This window comes from Neopsephotus bourkii, unplaced genomic scaffold, assembly GCF_033783945.1.
Source record: "Neopsephotus bourkii isolate Nb327-2 ecotype Australia unplaced genomic scaffold, CSIRO-AGI_Nbou_v1 NB_1511, whole genome shotgun sequence".
NCBI classification, from domain to species: Eukaryota; Metazoa; Chordata; class Aves; order Psittaciformes; family Psittacidae; genus Neopsephotus; species Neopsephotus bourkii.
This window is the reverse complement of record NW_026901987.1, coordinates 3,104,423-3,125,719: the sequence shown is the minus strand read 5'-3', so window position 1 is coordinate 3,125,719 and position 21,297 is coordinate 3,104,423.

Sequence of the window (21,297 nt, the reverse complement as noted above, 5' to 3'; positions counted from 1 at the left end):
TGTATACATTGTAGCTGTGTGGAAAGAAAGTTTAGATTTCTGTTCAGATTCAGAACCTCTCCTGAGTTGTAGCTAAGAGTCCTGCATCAGCATGTAATATACAGATAGTCACTGGATCCCAAAGGTTCAAATCACTTTAAAAGAAGAGAAGAATAATCAAGTGAATGAGAATCTTTTAGAAGAATCTGTTAGAATCTTTGCTGACTAAAACTTTTCTAAAGTTCAGTATCTCTGAGAATTTTTGCTTGTTTTATCAAGAGGCCAGCAACAGTGTATATAGCCAATCTTGGAGAAATAGGCAGAGTATTTCAACAGTTCATCTCCAAAGCAATAATCTAAATTTCATTAGGAAGATCCATTGTTGCTAAATATCAGCAAAGATAGATGGGTAGATCGTGAAAACACAGAACCAAAATTAGATTTAAATCTGGACTTCTAGAGACAGGTTGCACTACCATGAACATAAGTGAGGGGAAAAAAGGTGAATAATCTAAGAATATGCAACATTGCAATAATCTTTCATAGCTAGCCCAGCTATGGAACATAGTGCAATGGCTGATAAATTATCTGAATAATCTTTAAAGGTGATTTAAAGTTAAATTTTAAAGCAGATAAAGTCTCTGAAAGAGACAATGCCTGTACTTCACCTTACCTCAGTAAAAAGTCTGAATTTTATCCAACTGCCAATAGAAGTGTATTTAGGACAGGACACTGGACTTTGTGCTGAATTCTCTGAGCTGAGGGCGTGCTTTGTCTTCTGGCAACTCTGCTCCATGTGGTGGGGAAAGAAACACAGCTTTTCACTTGTTGGACTAGGCTAGAGACTACCACTACCTAAGTGGCTGGGACATTGCCTTCAAATCTGGCCTGTTGTATGGGTGTCTAGGCTTAGTCTACACCCTGAGTATTTTACAGTGGCATTGCTCAGAAGCCTTGCAGAAATAGTGAGCAACTCTCACCATCTGCTTCTCCTCACAATTAAGGGGAGGCTGAGCTCCAATGTTCATTTATTTTAATCCCAACCTGTTCTGCCTCAGTTTTTATTACATGCCCTTTGCCTGAAATTTGTGTGGGCTTTCATAATTTTATCACGCTGCCACAGCAAGACTAACTGTTGATGTTAAGATGTGGGTAACAAGTGCCATTACTAGGGTAAAATATAATGTCATCTTACAGCAGTAAATGTTGCATAATAGAGAACCTACTGTAGTGGGGATAGAAGACCAAGTTACATCACAGTTGTAGCAGGGTGAAACTGTAGGAAAACTTGGTGAATAATCAGTTACACAGCTTACTTCGTACAGCAGTTTGTTCAGTTACTTATGACACCTAGTCATTTTTAGCCTTCTAAAAGAAAATTTAGTCTGAGTTTTGCTGAAATGTTGAAGAAATTACTAGGCTGAAGTGTTTGGTTTTTGTTTTTTTTTTCTTGACAGCCACAGAAGCCAGCAAAGTTGGAATAATGTTTTGTCTTTCCTTTCCAACTTAACAACACGATGCACTGATTACAGTAATTCTCTCATCTAAACAACTTCCTCCTCCACTTCCAAAAATATCTTTTTCCACCCACCATCAAAGTGTTTCCTAACAGCAGAGAGAGAGCCCTAAAGGGGTGGTTGCCGTGAGATAATTGGATAACATACTCCTGAGACCTGAGGTGTTGGAGGCATGGCTTAGCTGTACTTTGCCTCACAACACCCCAGGGTTTTGATATAGGCAATTGAAGTTTCTGTTTCCACTTATGCCTCATTGCCTCAGCATGCCAGATCACTCTCATGCAATTCTTGATGGCACTTCTGTGTCTAATATAGTCTATGCTCATGAGTTCTGCAACACAACAATTTCAGCAGTAGTAGCTATAGCATGACACAACAATATTAGATCTGGCAAAAAAAAAAATTAAAAATTCCCGAACTACAGGCTTTTATTAGCAGATGTGGATTTTTGGAAAAAAAAAAAAAAAATGCATTTTATGGGAACATAATATCCATGAAGAAAATTACCAAGCTTTATTTTCTCTTCTGATCATGCCTATTGGAAGCATTCCACTGTCATGTAAATTTTTAAATTCTGATTGGGGCTGGGGAAATCTGTGACCACATGGCCACTGGATTTGGGAATTGCAGGTACAAATTGTTGTTTCACACTGTTTCTTTTTCAAATGGTCTCTTCCTCTGTAACTAGGAGGCTGTGAAGGATGTAGCCATACCACAATCAATTGCAGGTTAGATTAGGACTTTAGACATGACCACAGATTGGGAATCACGAACTAAGGGAAAATCATCACTATTGTAAATACTTGCCAGTTTTGCAAGATTTTTTTCACAAGAAATGCCCAGACCTTCAGCACAAATCACAAGATATTTTCCGCAATGATATTTTCTTATCACAAATCATGTAAAAATACAAATATAACGAAGACTGCACCCAAGTCACATTTCCTAAACAACTAAGACTGAAATGTAGAATTTAAAAATGATATAATAAATTTTTTTATGAGGGACAAAAAAACCCAACTAACCCCAACATAAAATCCAGCCTTAACCTTTGATGAAAAAGGTATTGAAGAGGAAGAAGAAATGAGAGATCTAGGTATTCCTTTCTTTCTGGCTACAAAACAGGTGAGTTTAAAAAAGGAATAGGAAGGAAACAGTCCTCTGTTTCTATTGTTCCAGTTTTTCAAACCTCTAGGGCATGAGCAGTTAGATATTTGCTTCCAGTGAGGAGATTGAATTATCTTTTTCACAAAAGAAAAAAATATTTTACAGAAGAATTTGTGAAGGCATTGTAAAAATATTTAAGAATGATATTTCCTCTGAAACGTCATGTAACGATCTGTGCTGGGAAAGTTCCTGGCTTATAATGCTTTTCTTAGGTTTGGAATTGTCTTTTTTTCCCCTTTCCTTTACAGCTGATCTGCTCAGTAGTTTTCATTGTTTCTATTTGGGGGGGGGGGGGAGGGTTGTTTTCTTGTTGTTGTTTTCCTCACTGAAATTGTGATTACAGGCTAAACACTGTTTTTCAGAGTGCCATTGGCAACGTCTTTAAATTGGTAGACATGGAAATGCAGAGGTCTTTAAAAAAAACTGAAAACCTCAGGGACCTCTCACATAAGTTGATTTTTCATTCTTAAATACTGATACTACCGAAGTTGGATGGTCTCCAGTATGGCACAGTTTATCTTATCGCCTGCACTTTTGTAGCATATCAGTATATTGAGACAAAGGAGAGTTGATTTCTTAGCACAAACTATTAGGAGAAGAAAAAACAAAGATGTCTTCATGAACCGATGTAGTTAGAGAGTAGAACTTGCTTCTTAAACATTGCCTTCCTTGCTGTCACGAGATAGTTATAAAAGCGTATTTATCACTAGGTATTCCTGATGCGGCTCCAAAAAATCCAACATAAAGTAAAATTTTGACTAGATAATATGTTACGTAACATCAGGATTGTATAACATTTTTTCCTTGAGATCACTGTCTTATGTTTTTTTTCTGGTTTTGTTTGTTTTGGGTTTTTTTTTTCAGACAAAGCTCAGCACAGCTTTATATCAAATAAAAATATTAAGTCCTTCAGGTAATGAGAGAATTGTGAATACTTATACACCCATTAACTATTTTTTTTTAATATTTACTTGTAGAAATATTTACATATGAGAGATGTTTTTGTATGCAGAGCATACTTGCATCTCTCTTCCCAATACCTATCTACTTACCCATCCAACACAGCTATGGCACAGGGTTTGCCATTTAAAGTCTTGTGGTGACAACCCTGTAGCTAGAAAAGCAGCTCTATTCCTATATCAATTAAAGCCTCAATATGCGTCAACTGTGCATTTATTCATCTGATATTTCTATCTGTTTGAGTGATTGACAAGTAATGAAAGCTGTATTATGAGGCTTGCATGTTAGATATTAGCTGCTGTCACACTTCGTTATTTGCTAATGTGCTGTAAATGAGTAAAGGGTCAGAACGCAAACTAGGGGTCTTTCAAACAGGCTATGTTTGGAAGAAAGGACACATATAAGCAAGAAATCAAGTTAACGCTAATATTACTAATACAAGTATTATAATCTAATTCTTAAACTTTTCAATGTGTCTACAACACTATCATCATTTTTTAGAAGGGGGTCTTTCCTTGAACAGTTTATGCTTTATTTTCTTATAGTAAATAAATATCCAAGATGAGGTACCTCGCCTGTTCTGTCAAACATACTGAGAAATGATACTGTTATGACATGATTCAATGATTAGTCAAGAACAGAAGCTGTTTTCCTCTTATGCAGACATGAAATAACAAATCTCTGAATAACTGCCTGTTTGATACCCAACATTCAAGTTCTAGCCTGAATCGTTAAAAAATAAATATTTCCAATCTCAGAAGAGGGATTATTCCACTGACTAAAATGACTTAATTGTCAATACCAGAACTAGAGTGTCAGCACATAGCCTGGTTTCTGTTTTGCATTAATTAGCGCAGTTAAAATACTATTAGGACTCCAAGAAAATTCAAGCTTAAACACTTGGTAAAGCTAAGTCACCATACGACGCCTAATCTCAGAGCAGACAGTTGTAACCAGACCGTTCTGAAATATGCAGACTCTTGCAATTCTACATTTTCCTGCATTTGCCTCTCCTGCTGCATTCTGACTCAGAAATGCACCTTCATTTTGCATCATGGGTTTGATCGAGTATTTGAAATACACTATCTTAGTTGTTTGGGGTTTTTGTGGTTGGTTATTTTTTGTTTGGGTGGTTTTGTTTTGTTTGTGTCAGAGGAGCGACCCAAATCAAGAAGACAATCTCAATATGAGTTACGCTTCTTGTTCGATTTATTGCACAAGCTCACTTAATTGGTACCATTGGTGATAGTTTACGTGACAGCTGTACATCTTTCACTGGCTACATAAACCTGTCCATGCGCCTGTCTATACATTGCTATTGGCTAAGCTAAATTTTACACACATATCTCTGCAACAGCAGGGTGCATGCCTTCCGATAAGCGGTGCATTCCTTGTGGCCAGCAAGCTCCTGTTTCAACGTTCTGCTTACATTTCTTTGACTCCAGGCCTCCTTGGCTCAGCTGAGTCAGAGAGAGTTCAAGGCTGTCTCACTCAGCTCTAATCCTGGGTTGTGCAGGCCCTCATGAGAATAACCACTGCTCCACATATTTGTTTTTATTTTAGACTTGTTTCATGATACTATTAGTTCTTTAACGCTTGGTAGAGTCTAAAATCTGTCTAAAGCCAACATCAAGTTTGGCTACATTGGCATTGCATATATAATGCATCCAATTTACAAAGAGGTGAAGTAAACATGGTATTAAAGATCTTTCCACTCTTCCTGAAGCATGAACATGTTACCAGTCTCATGTGTCTTCCATCTTTTTAATTCATGTTACTTTTGCAATGTTCACAATGAATTTATAGCCTTCTAAGTGCTAACACAGGTTTCTTAATGACTAGAATCCCTAAGACCCGGGGAATTACAGACCAATCAGTCTCACCTCTGTGCCTGGCAAAATCTTGGAGCAGATTCTCCTGGAAGGCATGCTAAGGCAAATGAAAAAAAACATGGTGCTTGGTGACAGCCAGCATGGCTTCACCAAGGGGAAATCCTGCCTGACCAATTTGGTGGCCTTCTATGATGGGGCCACAGAACTGATGGACAGGGGTAGAGCAGTTGATGTCATCTACCTGGATTTGTGTAAAGCGTTCGACACTGTCCCACACAACATCCTTGTCTCTAAATTGGAGAGACATCATTTTGATGAATGGACCACTCGGTGGATAAAGAACTGGCTGGATGGCCATGCACAAAGAGTTGGGGTCAATGGCTCAATGTCCGCCTGGAGACCTGTAACAAGTGGTGTCCCTCAGGGATCGGAGTTGGGACTGGTCTTGTTTAACATCTTCATCGCTGACATGGACAGTGGGATTGAGTGCGCCCTCAGCAAGTTTGCTGATGACACCAAGCTGTGTGGTTCGGTTGATACGCTGGAGAGAAGGAATGCCATCCAGAGGGACCTTGACATGCTTGTGAGGTGGGCTGATGCCAACCTCATGAAGTTTAACCATGCCAAGTGCAAAGTCCTACACGTGGGTTGGAGCAATCCCAGGCACAGGTACAGGTTGGGTAGAGAAGAGATTCACAGCAGCCCTGCGGAGAAGGACTTGGGGGTGCTGGTCGATGAGAAAATGAACGTGAGCCGGCAGTGTGCGCTTGCAGCCCAGAAAGTCAACCGTATCCTGGGCTGCACCAAAGGGAGCGTGACCAGAGGTCGAAGGAAGTGATCCTGCCCCTTTACTCTGCTCTCGTGAGACCTCACTTGGAGTATTGTGTGCAGTTCTGGTGTCCTCAACATAAAAAGGACATGGATCTGTTAGAACAAGTCCAGAGGAGGGGCACGAGAATGATCAGGGGAGTGGAGCACCTCCCATCTGAAGATCAACTGAGAAAGTTGGGGCTGTTCAGCCTGGAGAAGAGAAGGCTGCGTGGAGACGTCATAGCAGCCTTCCAGTATCTGAAGGGGGCATATAGGGGTGTTGGGGAGGTACTCTTCATTAGGGACTGTAGTGGTAGGACAAGGCGTAATGGGTTAAAACTTAAACAGGGGAAGTTTAGATTGGATATAAGGAGGAAATTCTTTCCTGTGAGGGTGGTGAGGCACTGGAATTGGTTGCCTAAGGAGGTTGTGAATGCTTTATCCCTGGCAGTGTCCAAGGCCAGTTTGGACGAGGCCTTGAGTGATATGGTTTAGAGCGAGGTGTCCCTGCCCATGGCAGGGGGGTTGGAACTTGAGTATCTTAAGGTCCTTTCCAACCCTAACTATTCTATGATTCTATAAGGGAAATAACATGGGAAGAGGATACAACCGCTCACTCCCTGCCGACCAGCACCCAGGCCGACCTCACCTGTCCTCTAGCTTTTCCCCGAAAGGGGAACCAGGACACATGCACATTCTTTTTATGTCTCTTCTGATCTCCAGAAAGGACTAAATTCTAATACTGCTTTTTCTGTGTTATCATGATTTCTTTGGCCTTACTAGCCCTGAGCTATAATACTTGGATTTACGATAGTCTTGAGGGAGGAAAAATTATGTTCAATTACCAGCAAAATGAACAGGACACAAAGTGGAAGCCATAAAATTTGGTGTAAAATTATCACGAACAGACTTTTTGCTCTTCAAAATATAAATTATTTGGCTAATCTTAATTCCCTGTGTTCCTCTTCAGAAAAAAAAGAAAGTATCCTATAAAATTTTATTAGAGAAAATAGTATCCCAGACACATTTTTAGATCTAATCACACATTTTGGGAGCTAGTCGCATTTCACAAAAGTCATCAGAATAAGAAACCTTCTTAGCAACCTTCCTCTGCACATGCATTTCCTGCAATTAGTAAGGAATACCCCATGATCCTAGGTCTGCTTTTCATTGGTGCTACACAGCAGTAACCAAGGTAGAAAAGACACCCACCGAGGCTGGTTTTCAAGGTCTGGCTACTTGAAATTCTTTGGCAACATCCTAGTCAGTGTGATGAGGGAATTTTTTTCCCATGTTCTCAGCTCCTATTTGTTTGGAAAGAAAATTTTTACTTTTTCTTACATGCTGGCGTGTTTTCTATTGTTGCTGTTCTCTCTTGAGGAGGGTTTAATTTTCTTCTGATGTTGCATTGGCACACACATTTTGTCTTTTCTAAACCAGGGTTTTTTCCCTTCCTTAGGGACTGAGGTGCTATGCTCTCATAATAAAACATCCGCTTGAAAAATCACCCACGGTCATTGCAAACAATATTGTTGTTGTTTATTTAGGTAATGGTAAAAATAAAACTGCTACAGGATTTATGGGATTTCTGGGTCTTTCTGTTGACATTTCACAAATGTTTAGCGTACAACAGCATTTGTGTCCCTGTTGGTGTCTTTAAGAGTTTTATCACCCAGTGCTGTGAGAGTTCTATAGGTCCTGAAATTAAAGAACAGAAGCAGTAACTGCACTTTACAGGTGTGGCAACTGAAGCATGGAGTCATGAAGTGGCTTCTTTAGAGTCAATGACAAAATTGAGAAATGAATCAAATATTTCTGATTCTTATCCTAAGAATCTGAGACTCTTCCTCTGAAGTGCGTTATTTCACAAATAGGGATTGATGACCATTGTTAACATCATTAGTTCACACACAAAACATTTATCCTCCATTCTCTCTTTCTGGCTGCCATAAGTAAATAATTTTCAGAAACAACTGAAAAAAAAATCTTTAACTGTGTATCTGTGTAAAAAAACCAAAGGGTGCCAAACAGAACCTTCAAAATCAATTTTAGGGCTACCCATTTTGTTCTCTATAACTCCTACAGAGGTAAATGGTGAATTTTGGGGTGTTGGGCTAAGTAGCATTACTGAAAATCTCTCAAGTTCTGTTTAGGTACAGCCTAGACAGATTACAGACCAGAATGGTTTCCACTTTTGTCATCTATTTAAGGCCACCGTTTATTAAACACTAAGATACAAAGGTAGCCAGACTTCGCTATTAGTTCCAGGGCTAGGGAATAGATCTCATTTAGTATATTAGTATAGATTGTGCACTGATCATGTTATTTAATGTTTCAAGGTAAATAACCATATTATTTTTCACTGGCTACAGTTACCATATAATCAAGATCAAAATAAGAGAATAAACCATTTTAAAACAAACAGAGAACTTGCTTAAATTTTTGCTTTATAAAAAACAGAATTAAAAAACCAAACAACCATCCCCCCCCACCTGCCAAACAGAAAACAGAGGAAAATTCTTTTCAGAAGTGGCAAAAAATACAGCAAGGAGCAACAGACACAAATAACAGCTTGTAAGGTTCAAACTGAACCCCAGGGGAGAAAATGCAGCACTGGAAAAGATTGTCCAAATAGACTGCAGGTTTTTGGACTTGACCTGATCTATGTTTTTTTTGCACCATGTTTTTTTTTTGCACTATGGTTTTTGTTGCACCAGATTACTATCATCTATTAGATGGTAAATCTGGAAAAAAAATTCCAAAACATGTAATACAACACTGGAGGCAATTCGGGAAAGATTGCCTTTGTTAAGTCTATGCATTTCTATTTATGTGTATCCTGTCATGGATTTTAATGTTGTCGTTCATGATGGAAACATGCAAGGATATAATTTGGTTTCCTTAAAACCACAGCAGGCACCATGACAATAATTCTGCTAATAATGAAATCCTGGAAGGGTGATCACCTTCACCAGACTGCTTCTGTTCCAGCAGTTCACTCTTGTGGTTACCTCTTCAATTTTTACAATTCTATTAATTTTTTCTCTTAACTGTGTACTTTTAATTGGGCTTCAGAAACTCATATCAAAGAATAAAACTTGTATATATCAGGAAGCATATAAACTTTAGGGGGCTTGTTTCTCTATTTTAAAATGCTGCCAAGAAAATATATAGGTATAGACATACTCATGCATAGTCTCCTAAAGGTAGCAATAACTGTTTTTCATTCAGTACAGGAAATACCTCTGTCTGTGATCTTCATGTGATTGCTAAGGATGAAATGAGTAATCCAGACTCTTTTTCACTAACTTTAACAAAACAGTGATTATCACTGCACATACTTGTGTAATAATCTGAATAACAGAATGACACACAGTTGTTTCTTCTAAATGCATGTTGTAGGCATTTTCATTGGGACTAAAAAGTCTTATTAATGACTCAGTGCAAAATAAGGTTCCTTAGACACCTACCTGCCTCTTCCTAGCTATCAATCTCATTCTCACAAAGTTTCAGTAGCCCAAAATTTACTAATATACATGATATATTTTTCAGCCAATGCTATACAGACTATTCCTGCCACATTTTCAATAGTAGTAATAATAATAATAATAATAGCAGTTCTGGAAATAGAAAACAGCAATTTTTTAAGATATGTAAAGACTGCCCTTACACAGGTCAAGATTAACAAGGGCTGGTAATTTTCGCACTTTAGCAAACTGCCATAACTGAAAGCAAAACAGTACTAACAATGGGAAATTCTATAACATCCATAAAAACCTTAGGGCACATTCCTGGAAATAGCTGAGTCTTGACCCAACCAGGAAACTTGTAGGTACTTCCGTGAAGTTTAGACAACTTTGCATAAAAATGAAATTGTGAAATTGTTCTTGTTCTGAAATTGTGCTTGTTATCTGATAACTATTTTTTGAAGCACCGGAACCCTTTAACTGTGTCAAATGTTAGCTTTATTATGTAAGAAAATGAAGTTTATAGTCACACAGTCTAATTCTGTCTGTCAGTTTTTCTCATGAATATTTTGTTCCAATGACTAAACGACTGCTGTCTGTGACCACACTGCGCAGGATATACAAATGCAATTTGAACACGCCTAGAGCTGCAGAGTCTCAGAACCCATGGGACCCTTCAGCTCATCAGCAATGAGGACCCCACTGACTAAAGCTAATATCTCTTTATTCACTGCAAAGATACTTTATGTAAAAGGAAGATAGAAATACTAGTGAAATTAACAAAAGGTATTTTTGAAGGTGAAAGAATTGCAGTTAAGAGGCTGCTGGAAACTAGAGCTCATGCTGAAGTCTGATTCTGTTAAGAAGTCAATCAACCACTAATCTCTGTGGATAATCTCTTTCTGATTTGCTGCAGTCAAAGATTCCCATGTGTCTAATGTTTTGCAATTAATAAATCTGACCAGCTCTATGACTAGATTGCATTTAAACCTTGTCCACAACACAGAGTCTTTCTTGCGATGACTTTCCTGCCAAAGGTTTCAGTCTTGATGATATTCTCTGTACTTATTTAATAAAGTATGTTTCTGTTACCATTTGCAAACTGGTTGTTTTTAAATTTGACAAAAAAGAGACAACTCACTTATTTAAATTAAAAAGCTCTGCGTTTAGAACTCTCCAAAGGTACAAAAGACTCAGAGCTTGTTCATCCCTCTACAAACATATTTTTTCCAGTGGAGTGTATTTCTTGATCTGGAAAAGAATGAGTGCAACATTCAAACCACTGTTTTGAAATAGTTACAATTTGGTTTAAAAGATTGGTGATGCTGTTAAGGAGGGAATGGAAAGAGTCTATATCTTCTCCCAAAACACTTAAGCTATTTATCCACGTGGTTTAATGCAAATATATGATGAATAATTACAGAAAACCTGGAAAAGTTATGCTCTACAATGTAGGATGAGGCAAAATGTTATACATCTACAGAAGCTTTAAGGACTAAAATATGTACTGTTAAAAATACTCGTTATGATCTATACTTACTTTTTTAATGCAAATATTAATATATCAATCAGCTAAAACATTGAACATTGGAAAAGCTCCCTCTGGAAACTATTATGTGACTAGTCTGAGATTTCTTTCACTCTTCCTGGCATCCTTTGCATGGTCATGTTATGCTAGCCATGGCAAAACTAGCCCATACAGGTTCAAAGGTTTATCACCTTGTATTCCTTTTCATGGGAAAACACTTGAAAAAGCAGATGTATGAAAGCAAATTTTATCTGAGGTAGGTACTTTGATGATTTTGAAAAAGACTCATTTTAAATTGTTTCCTGTATTTTGGTTTGACAAACAGATGACAAGAGATTATTCTCTCATATAAATGGGTCAATGAAATGATATAAATTGTCCAATATTTATTTAAAATCACTTGACTATATTATGTATTTCTTATTTATACAAATCATAATCATAATTAGAAACATTGCAATTAAAAATCTGAACACAAGTTTAAAAATTCTCATACAAAAAGAATATCATAATATATTTTGTAGACTATAAGAGTCATTTATCTATACAACCCCCTCATCATTTTATCTCTATTCAATTCTGTAGGACATTCCACTAACTCTAGATGTACTTTGTATTGTACAAGGAATTTTTAAAGAATACTCTTTAAATGTTTAATCTGTATTCATTTACTATGCAACTGACTCACCAAAGTTAATTAATTAACTGCATTGAATCTCAAGCATTGAGAAGTGTGGTCTCATAAGGTCAAAATCAGGCTGCAATTTTTAAAATAGATTCCAATAGTCCATTAGATATGTTCACAGCAAGTAAAACAGTCTTCTGAATTCTGCTGCATTTGCTTCTGTCCCAGAACATTGGCAGTGGTTATTGGCAGAGCCACAACTTGATTTGATTTTGATTAACAAAAAATAATATACATCTTCCATCACACCATCCGAGATGTTTTCTTTCACTGGTCCTACTATTTGTTATATTTCTGACTGTATAGCTTCCATCACTTTTTAAATTGTTTTTCTTAGTGCAATTGTGAGATCTTTAATAATTGAAAGAGAAAGATTAGTAAATAAATAGCATGGGATACAATTTAGCTGAGTTGGATATTCCATCAGCTGTGAGTCAACATCACTGATATCAGAAAATATTCATTACTTTCATAGAAAAAGACCAGCAACTGAACTTGGTCCCAGAGGACAGGCATCTTATTAGGGAAAAAAAGGGAAAGAAAAAGAAATTTAGGGCTTTCTGAACACATGTGATTTATACTAAAAAGAAAAATCCTTCATGTTCCTATGCTTGAAAATAAAAGGGTGGCATGTCTTACATTCTTATGCCTCAAGATTACAGCCAGATATATACACTTTCAGCCTTCTCAACTGTGAGTCAAATAATGTAAAAATGACTTTTTTTTCACTAATAATCTTGGCATTTTTCAGCTGCAGCTATGTTCTGGGTTAAAAATCTTTCAGTTAACAAAACATCTTCCGTGCACTGCAGAGACCTATCCCAGAGAGTAAAATAAATGGAATATAGCCCATCTTAATCTTTAAATGAAGACTTGATTCTTCTTTTTGCTCAGCAAACAATATGTTTTTCAGTGTTCAGCAGGTGATAAATTAATTTCAACAGAGGACATTTATCAGTGTAAATCACATAAATGATACTTAAAGAGCTTTCAGTTTGTAACTATTTAGATTTTCACAAAACATATCATAAAAAGTTGTCTCTAAGGGACCAAGGATTAAAGGCACGCCAAGACTGTTTTGTTTTGTCCAGATGGATAGATAAACATTTCCTTAAAATTCATGTGTTGTCTGTGAGTTGAATGAATTGCCTCATTCAAGGATCTGTACCTCACAGTTTTCTAAGACAGAGAATGTGCCTGTTTGTTTGACATTATTTTTCATATAACCATTCTGATGCAGGTCCCAAATACTAATAGCAATTATGACATATCATATGGTTCCTTACACATCAAGGAGATACATTATCTTGATTTTCCATACTAGAAAAATTAAAATTACAACACTGAAAAGCTTTTTCAACTAAATATGAATGAAATCCTCCTGGTCTGTAAGAACATTAACGCCTTGCTATTTTGAAGTGATTTTAGGTTTCAGGTTTTAAGTCCAGGAGATGTACTTCTCTGTTTCAACAAGCAATGTTGGTATCAAGTATAGCAACATGCAACTGAAATAGAAAAATTTTGAATCAAAGTCCCAAGGTGATAGAGTATGCGTCACGTTCCCTTTAAAGCAGTTACAGTCCAGAATGGCAAAAATATTTAATTTGTTTATATTTCCATTAATTTCCATTTTTATTTTCTAGCTTCTTTTTCAGCTACTGAATTCTCTTAAAGCCTTTTCTGGAGGGCACTCTAACTCCTCATTGTTTATGGATCATGTAAAAATCACTAATTTGAATCTGTCATCTCATAATCTTTGCTGGTGTAGATTCTTGTAGTTTTTTACAAGATGTGCTTTCTAAGAACAATTCTCTCTCTTGGAGCTGTCATATAATAGCTCCAGAGAGAAAGTTTTCCTGTTACAGTGTCATTTAGGCCAAATGATGACACCACCTTCCAAGCACAGGTAAGCAAATATATTTTCAATTCACTGGAAATAGAAGAGTTTGCTCATCTTAAAAGAGTTCACCTACACAATTTTGATGTGCCAAAGATTTAAAGTAAAATAATGATCATTTTATTAGGGGTTAGACTGGCAGCACAGGATGTGGCATCCTATTTTTAGCTATGTGTTAGGAACAAAAATTCTCAGCTAGCTATAGTGTCAGTTCTGCCTAAGGAAACATGGAACCACAACTCTCACTAATCAGAAGTTATGAGGCACACAATCTGAGCATGGAAGAGATGCTCTACGTTGTCTCTGTTGACACTCTTCTACAGTTTACGAATATTTAAACATTCATTACAGTAGTGCGGAAGCTCAGATAAACTCCCTTTCACTTCAGTGTCCAACAGCCTTGGAAGCTTCCATCATTTATACTCTGTCTCAGAAATAATTTAATTCCACTAACAAAGATTCAAGACTTGTTTTAGAATACAATGTGTTAGAAAACTAATTTGAGATGTGGGAATCGCATTTTCTGATCTCCTTCCTGGCTGATTTAGAGTTAGGGTTTTTTTTGTAATGCAGCCTAGGAAAAGCATTTTCAATTTTCACTGTCACATTACACTGAGAGATTTGCCTTGAGGATTTCATCTTCCAGTATTCCTAACTCCATTTTAAACTTAGCTTTTTCCAAACTATTCTATCACTCACCTTACAGCATTCATTGCTTCTAGAGATGTAACTGACTTTTGATTTCTTTAAGGGGTATGTAGGCTAATCATAGCTAGCAACTGTTTATACTGCTTTACCAGTCTTAACATGGATGATTTTTTGATTGGGAAAAAAGGTATGCTTTCTTGCAGATCATTGTAGAAATGTACAGCCCCCAAGTAAGACAGGCATCCTATCAAAACAGTGTTTCAATAATTAATCACAGAAACCTGCTTTGAGCTGTTTAATGATTTTTGACAACTCAATGTATTTTGTGCATTAATTATACTATTTTAATAAAAGTTTCATTAAGAGTTACAAAATCTGAAAGACCAATAGAGGTGAGCCCGCCACAGCTCCTTATTTATATGTGTACCCAATATGTAGGTTGCATATGTATTCCCCATAGGTACTTGCAATCTGTAAGGTGCTCTGTTAAGCTGCCTTTTCCTGATGAGTGCTGTATCCAGCCCTGGAAGCTGACACCCTCCTGGGATACCCTGGGTATGAGCTAGGTCAAGAGCCCATTTTTCAAATTTGCTGGGCTTGCATGGCTTGTGGCCATTGGTCTGTGCATCTTCGTTTGTATGGATTTTAGCTTTTAATCACACACACCACCTGGGTGAATCAGGATGGGTTTGTCCACATTCTGGGTGGGATTCATTATGAGTTTCAGCTTTCACAAAGATCAATAATGCCTGCAGTACTTACTAGCTCACAGCACATAACATGTCACTTACTCAACTCAGGTAAAACACAGAAGAGTAGAAAAGATGTTTTACACTTACCTTAAAGTGTGCGTTTACACTGCAATGCAAATGGTGGGACATGCATGCAGTGGGATGCAGTGTGAGAGTGTGCCAGTCAGTAACTGGAGGAAAGGGTCCAGAAGTAAACCAGACAGCTAAAGGGGACACTTCCTCTGACCCAGATTTATTATTTCAGTTTGTTAATTTTTTTTTTTACAACCTCTAGGTTTAAGTTAGTATTCTGAAGAAAAGTTAATATAGTCTTAGGAAATATGCCCTTTAAAAGCACAACACCAGGGTTTCCTTAATATGCTCAAGCAAGCTCCAATACTCAACTTCTTTTTACTGTTACTAACAGTGTGTCAGCTCTTACTGACTGAACTTATTACCTATTCAAGGAATGAGAAGCAAGCAGTTTTCACTTGTTTATCTGCTAAACTGACAAAATCATGTTGCTTATCAATAAGAAATAAATTAAGCATGATTAAAAATATGTTTGCTACTATGCACATTCTTTTAAATGCATTTCATGAAAGATTATGTTTATATAAAAAGACTTCGTCAGAATATAAATAAAGTCAAGAAGTAATATTTTACATTGGATCAGACAGAATTTAAAATTCTGTTTTGATTCATTAACATGACCCACTCTATTGGACTTGGTGTACTACCAACTGCTTTATTACCTGCAGAAGATGCCACCTTGAATAAGCTAATTTAATCACTGTAGTGTTTGTATCATGAAAAATGTAGACTATTCTAAAACATACATAGTCCAGAGATGGCATATAAAGGGCAAAGAACAGTGGAGTGACATTTGTAATACCTATGAGGTGCTACATTGCCAGGCTACACTCAAATATCTGTTTTAACTGGAGCATTTTAGTTATGTGTTTTGCCATTTCCCAATTTTTACTATAATTTGAGACACAAACATGATGAAATATCAATATTTCATGCAGCATTTCAGATTGGAAGTAAGCTTCTGAAATAAATGTCCACTATCTATACTTTGATTCACTTTATTAAATCCATAAACTGGATTCATTTTAGAGGGAGCTAAACCAAAGGGCTTGGTCTAGTCTATGGGACCAGACTAGACTTAATCTTTATTAAACCGTTTTAAAATGTATATTGTGTACAGACTATGTCTTCAGAGAAAAACTTTTTTCTTCAGCTATTAGGCTATAATTCTTGTCAATTTATACACAGATTTCTTTCTTTGGAATTATGTTCTACAAAAAGATTCCATAAAGCATAATGAACCATTAAAACTTACCTTTATCGAAGCATTTTTCCACCTGCAGCTATTTCAACATTTCACTGTCAAAGAATGGCATTTTAAGGTGGTACCTTGCATCTCACCATAGATACATGCCCTAATTCCCTAACAATATGTTTTATGGAATGTGGTCTACTCAGTTAATTTTATTCTTTCTCTTTTACCAGGTTAAGGCAGCAAAGATTACAGAGAACAACTATCACTTTTTAAATGCATTTCAATAAAATGAATATATTTTAATTTTAAATTACAGTGTTAACTACGGTGGAGGTTAAGCAGAATAAAAACTTCATCCTTGGCTTCTCTGGCAACCTCTTTCTGATTCAGTGTTCTGGACAGCATAGGATATGGCTGTGTTGTGAGTTTTACTTCATTCTACATCTAGCCTGGTCCCATTAACGATATTTCTGTAAGTTTTCATGTTGATTAACAAAGAGAGAGGGCTGGAGCACCTTTCTGATGAAGACAGGCTGAGAGTTGAGCTTCTTTAGCCTGGACAACAGAAGGCACAGGGAAGGCCTTACAGAAGTCTTCCAGTACAGTAAAGGGGGCCTACAAGAAATCTGGAGAGGAACTTTTTACAACAACATGTAGTGATAGGACAAGGGGACATGGCTCTAAGCTGACAGAGGGTAAATTTACAACATACAGTTGGATTTCTGGTCTGTAAGCACACATTGCCAGATCATGCTGAGCTTCTCATCAGCCAACACCCACAAATCCTTCTCATCAGGGCTGCTCTCAATCTATTCTCTGCCAAGCCAGTAGCTGTATTTGTGATTGCTTCACCCAGGTGTAGGGCCTTGCACTTGGCCTTGTTGAACTTCACGAGGCTTTCACTGTCTCACCTCTCAAGTGTGTGAAGGTCCTTCTGGATGACATCCCTTCCCTCCAGTGTGTTGACCACATCACACAGCTTGGTGACATTGGCGAATTTGCTAAGCATGCACTCAATCCCTCTATGTTGCCATCAGAAAAGTTAAACAGCTCTGGTCCCAGTACTGACCCCTGAAGAACACTACTCATCACTGATCTATATGGAGTCATTGACTAGCCAATTCCTTATCCATTGAGAGGTTCCTTAGATGATCTCAAACTTGACCTTCTCCTGCAGCAGGAGTGATATTTGCTGATAAGTATCTATAGATATTTATAAATAAATGCTTCATGGTATAAATATAAATTACAGGAAATAATAATTTACCAAAAAAATGGAGGCCAGGATTTTGTTGCTGATCCCTTTAATCTTCTCTGATGTTTAGGATCTTTGCAATCACTAAGACATACTGAAATAAGATAAATGATTTTTTTGTCTTTGTATTTATTGTCTGTATTAACTTTGAATAATCTATGTCACAGATAGGCATTTTCACACAAAAACGTGACAATCTTGTCAAATGTTGCTGAGCATTTACTCACTGGTAGGTTTTTTGTTTGTTTATCTTTCCAGGAGGTGGAGAATCAAATATAACACCTGATATTCTCAAGTTTTATGCATGGAATAATTTTGCTTAACTTAATTTCATTCTTTCCCTGTTCTGGCTATGCAGTGGGGATTCTGATGATAGGTTGAGGAAACACATGTTGTCTCCCCAGAACCTTATGCGCATACCCATGACCAATGCGTATTTCTGTTTCCAAGGCAATATGGTTTTGTTTAATGGACAGTCTTGACACAAAGCATGTATATTTTTTACCTTTTTTTTTTTCATAATGAAGCTTGGATATATCGCCTGAGAAAGGAAAACTACCTCTAGCTTCTTCAGTTACTGAATGGTCATGTTTTACCAGGGTGTGATTAGTTTTCATTTTTCCTAAAATCTGTCTACTTTGTTTTAAATATATTAATGAATGTTTTTTAGTATGTAAGAATAATAATGGACTTTGCTTCAAGACTCAGAGGTACCCAGGTTACTTATCAGACAACATGAATAATATAATTTTTATCCTATGGCTCATGTGTTCCAATAATCATCTTCAATTAAACTTTCCTGAATGGTGGGAGCTCTGACAGAAATATACAAATAAAGAAATTTAGTATTTTACATAGGTAATCCACCCATTGGTATCATTCTAGGATTTTAACACATTTTGTGCTGCTGCTTTTGCTGTGATATTTACATTACCCTTCCACCCGGGATACTAAAATGGATCATTCTTAGAGAGAATAGAGCAGCCTGATGGAGGACTGGGGAAAATACTACATTTTATAATTCATTATAATCATAGTACTTGCATGTTTTTTTGACTAATAAAAGGACCATTAAAAGCTAGATACCAAGCACTTAAATTTGTACTACTTTTAGGTAGCAGCAACTAAAAAAAAAAAAGAGTTTAGGACACAAAGGGATGAACTAGAGTATGCATCCAGTAAATGGAAATGAAACAGATGTACCTTTGTTTTCATATAGCCTTGCTTGAAGACTTGCCAAGCTTTAATGTAAGTTTGTATTAAGTTATAGTGAATATTTTTTAAGGTAGACAAGAAGTGAACTATGATACATTGGGAAGCAGAAGGATGAAAAACATTCTACTAGCTAAATGTATGATCTGTTATCACCCAGTTGTTTTGATTTTGCCAGGGTAAAAAGGAGAAATTTTTAAACCATGAAGCTAGACAGATTTCAAAACAATGTGAAGTGGTTCTTCATTCTCAATGCAGACTTCAGTATGTGTCACCAACACAGAGATGGTGACAGGAAGCCCTGTAGAAAAAGATTAATGACACTAGAATTTACCAGCTTGGTGCTTACACTGCACTTTCAGTGTGCACGGACAAACTGTTTGTTTTCCCTTTTAGATTACTTACCACTGCTTGATTTACTGGGCAGCAGAGTGAAGACAAGTTTTTGAATAACTGTGGCATGGCTACCATTCTTCTCAGCAAGCAACTGAACTTCTTTTAGAGACTGAAAAAGATTACTTGTTCTGGGAAAAGAGTGCAATACATCTTGCAATCAGGATTTTCTTCATGAAACATGACATTAAAGGATACTTCAGTTGCAGCTCACTCTGATTTTGGATATCTCTGAGATCCTTTGGCCATGAGGAAAAAAAATCTATGAATAATACAAATATATATGGATGGATCCCTGAAAAATTAGAAAGGTACTAATATTTTTCATCTATTCGAGAATATATGTTCAAAAATCAAAATTGTTAATATTGTTTTCATTGAGTTTAGCAAGTTACACAGAGCTCACAGATTTCTAAATGGCTGTGGTACAAGAGGACATTGGATGAAAATCTACTTGGTTATTCAATTGAAACCTCATTGATTTTAATTCAGATACAATTGGGGAAATATATATAACCTGTGTAAAGGAAAGGCAAACTATTTTCTTCACATAATGTTATTACATACATAACTCCACTGATATTGAAGGACTCACACCATAATGAATTTAATTCATTCTATTTCAATTATAGACTGCAATTCTTTTCAAAACAGTACAGCTTCAGGTTGTGCTCCTTCTTAACAACCCTCGTCCCACTTAGTCTCATATTTGCACTTATAATGGGTTTTGTGAAGGAGCTGTCACTCCATCTGGAAAAATCAAGCATCTTGATAAAACACTGCAAGCTTACCACTGCAGAAAAGTTTTAGAAAGTGACATGATTTGAGACATCTTATCAGGCAGAAGGCTGTCTGAGACATGCTTCATAATATGAAATCATCTTACCAATTACACAGAAATGGCATTTAATCAATATCAACTCTTCTTCTTGATTGCGCTTAAAGACAATGTCAAGTTTATATTGTTCTAGGTATTAAACAGATCTTCCTTCGGAAAGACTTTCTCCGTATGGACAAAGGCAGGTGGTCCCCTGGGGGAGGAGCAGAGCTCATGGCCTCTGAGATTCTACTAATGAATCACTCAGAGAAGGTTAGACTTGGCATTTAAGCCAAGGTCATCCAAGATTTGACTTTGATATAATTTGCATAGCCCTGAAACCAGGATTCTTACTTTTTAAACAGTTTTGCTTAGACTTCTCCCAGTGGGTGAGCAAATTTAAAACGAAGCAGCAGCAAAAAAAAAAAAAAAAAAAGGCAAAAAGAGGTGCCATCAGCCTCTAGAGCACAGTCAAGAGGGTCATTTTCAAATGACCTACCAGGTACCGAGCTCAAGTAAGGAGAATGAAAATTGTGGTTTACATACTGTAAGAAAATGTATAAAGAATGCAGCATGGCTTTCCTTAAACCTCTGCAGTTTATTTACACAGTTGTAGGCTAGTTCCATTAGTCATGAGTGGCAGAGTGAAACAAAGATGTACTGTATATGGATGAAAGTATCTCAGTCAAATTAGTGCAAATATATCTAATGTTTCAAAGGTCACCATGAGAAATTGCTGGATTGTCACCTGATTTCTCTTTTGGCCTTTTGTCCCAGCAACAAGTTATCACTGGCAAAGACAATGCTTTTATAGCTTTACTATAATTTTCATGTGAAAAATAATATCTCTTGTAGAAACAGTATAAGAGCACAATGTTGTCACTGCATTTGTCTACATAAGGCTTTCATGTTATCATCTAGCAACATGTGATCTGAGTAATCGGAGCCTGTATGTAATCATATCACTGCAGTAGGATGACTGACTCTCCATCTGTTCCTTCTGCTGGGGAGGAACAATTCTGTGGGCTTCCCCTCTAAACAGCTTCTTCTAGATGGTGACACAAACTGAGAAGTCTAGGGCCAAGTTTGGCAAGCTATTCGACTTCTGTTA